The sequence below is a fragment of the Perognathus longimembris genome, chromosome 2, assembly GCF_023159225.1.
Source record: "Perognathus longimembris pacificus isolate PPM17 chromosome 2, ASM2315922v1, whole genome shotgun sequence".
In the NCBI taxonomy this organism is placed as follows: domain Eukaryota; kingdom Metazoa; phylum Chordata; class Mammalia; order Rodentia; family Heteromyidae; genus Perognathus; species Perognathus longimembris.
The window spans coordinates 38,166,236-38,168,989 of NC_063162.1; the positions used below are offsets into that span (position 1 = coordinate 38,166,236).

Below are 2,754 nucleotides of genomic sequence, written 5' to 3' on the forward strand. Positions count from 1 at the left end.
CCTTTCTTTTGTGTCTCTTATTAAATATTCATCTGAATCTATTCTCAGGCACCTTCTACTATATCTTTACTTTGGGGATGGATGACTTTAAGAAAGACTATATTTAGTCAACATTTACTGCCTTTTTTATCTTTTAAAATTCTTTCTTGAAAAATTTATCAAGGACTTACTTCGGTGTAATAGGGTTAAAGTTAGGAAGAAATAGAGAAAGAAGAGAAACATTTCCTGCTCCCCATCCAGAAAAAGGGAATTAAATGGGTCTATGATTTGTTCTTACATTTTGACTTTTTTATTTTAGTTGGTTTTTGTTACATCCTGGCCACCCAGGTGGACCTCAAACCCACAACAACAAAGTCACCAACACTCAAACACTTGGGCTAGGAGTCTTTATTTCAGCTGCACAGCGTCTGTTCTCACCTTCAGGATAGTGAGAACAGCCCAAGTTTTAATAGGGCTGCATTTTAAAAGGCAAAAACCACATGCAGGTGGTGTTTGTGCAAGCAAGCAAATTTACAGAAGCAGAACTTAGCTTTGAGTTACAGAAGCAAAACATGGGCCAGGCCAGCATGACCATTAGTTACTTTATAAAAATCAAAACATAGCCTAAAAGCAAAATATATCCTTGAGCAGGGGTGGTATGTTCAAATCTTAAAACATTAGAGACTCATCCCCATGGTGGGGGTGTTATTTAGGTTTGGGGCTACAGCTCCTATTATTAATCCCTTTTTTTTTTTTTTTTTTGCCAGTCCTGGGGCTTGGACTCAGGGCCTGATCCACTGTCCCTGGCTTCTTCTTGCTCAAGGCTAGCACTCTGCCACTTGAGCCACAGCGCCGCTTCTGGCCATTTTCTGTATATGTGGTGCTGGAGAATCAAACCCAGGGCCTCATGTATACGAGGCAAGCACTCTTGCCACTAGGCCATATCCCCAGCCCCACTAATCCCTTTCTTAAAAGGGGGTTTTAATGGGGGGCCTTACAGTTTTGATGCCTCTCTATTTAACTGAGATTATTTCATTCCATTTCTGATGCTGTGTTAGTTTGATTTTTGCATTGGGATTAGGTATAGGGAACATATTTCATTAGTTGAAGTATTTAATTAATTTCTTAGTTCTTTTTGTGTTTTTTACAACATCTTTGTATAGAAGCAGTCTGTTGACTTGTCTAAGCATTTGTTGATTGGGTTTCAAGCTTATGAGTGCTTAGACAACATAATAATATGCAGTTGTTTAATGCATAATTTAATGGTGATATAGTGGAGGAGGGGAGAGATTTGGTATGCGTTGCTCATAGGATTTCTTTTTTGGTGGTTTGTTGTTTTGTTGTGCCAGTTCTGGGGCTTGAACTCAGGGCCTGGGCTCTGTCTGTGAGCATTTTTTACTCAAGGCTAAGGCTCTTATCACTTGAACCACAGCTCTACTTTTAACGTTTTTGTGTGTATTTGCCAGTCCTGGGGCTCGAGCTCAGGGCAAATACACTATCCTTTCATTTTTTCACTCAAGTCTGATGCTCTACTACTTGAGTCACAAGCTCTACTTTCAAGCTTTTTGGTGGTTAATTGAAGATAAGAGTCTCATGGACTTTCCTACCAGCTGCCTTTGAACTGCTATCCTCACATCTCAGCTTTCTAAGTAGCTAGGACTATAGGCATGAGCGATCAGCTACCTATTTCATAAGATTCTTAATTTTTCTCCTTACCTTCTTTTTTCCCCCCGTGGCATATATTTGAGGGTTACCACCATCCCTATATTTATCTCTTTTCCCACCAGAGCAGCAGTGACTCCAAGGATAATATCTGGCCTTCTACTTCCAAACGTGGCTAGTGCGGACAACTACCAGATCCTAGACTTGTTTTCAGTATTTTAGCATTCTCTGTCAGTGGATGATTTAGGTTTGTGCTCTAAGTAGTCTCTCTTAGTTTCTTTCCCACAGTCTTCGAACACTTCCCTGCTCTAACTTTCTGTGCTCACAGATTTTGCAGTGGTAATGGCAGCTCTGTTGTCATTTTGGATGTATATCTGCATATACAAGTAATTTGAAGAGTGTGTTGCATAAGATTTTATTTGCCCTCCCTTTAGACTATGCTATTCTTTAAAAGGCCATTGTGGAGTACACGTGTGTGTGTGTGTCTTTGTTTAGTTTTGTAACAAAGCCTTACACAGACAGGTGCACACAGTAAATCCTCTTTTGCAGCCCATAACTCATTATTGAATATGAGATTTGGTACATGTAAGAGGAATGTGGTTCCTACAACAGTTGGCAATGTGGGGGTTAACTCACACAGGTTGGCTCTATGAATAAAGTTGATGTAAAAGAAAAAAAAGGCCATTTCTAGGATTTGAATACGCCCCCCTCTAGCATCAGGTGTTGCCAATGCTATAGTATTGGAGGCTGGGCCTTTTGGAGGGAGGCATGTAGGCAATCTGACTGGAGCAGGTGCTTTTATAAAAGGACTCCAAGGAGAGAGGTTGTTCTCCCTTGCTCTCCTAACTTCCATGGTGTTAGGGTGCAGTAAGATAACCTTTACCAGATGCGTGGTGCCTCAATCTCAGATTTCCACGTCTCCAGAACAACAAGAATGTAAGTTTCCATTTTTAATAAGTTATTGTCTCTAGGATTTTGCTATAGCAGTATAACATAGACAATAGATGTGCTGAGTGAGGTTGTATTCAAGGTCTTGTTGAAGACTGTTGGATAATTTGTGGAACAGTCAAGGGTGTTTATCAAATCACTGGTGAGCAAATAGGTAAGGTGGAA

At 40.3% G+C, this 2,754-nt stretch overlaps 1 non-coding gene across 1 annotated transcript; it reads left to right on the forward strand.

The window, feature by feature from the left end:
• Positions 1-2,107: 2,107 nt before the first annotated feature.
• Positions 2,108-2,240, forward strand: LOC125347454. Its single transcript, XR_007210228.1, has one exon. It is a non-coding gene; the product is annotated as a small nucleolar RNA SNORA40 (small nucleolar RNA).
• The last annotated feature ends 514 nt before the right edge of the window (positions 2,241-2,754 follow it).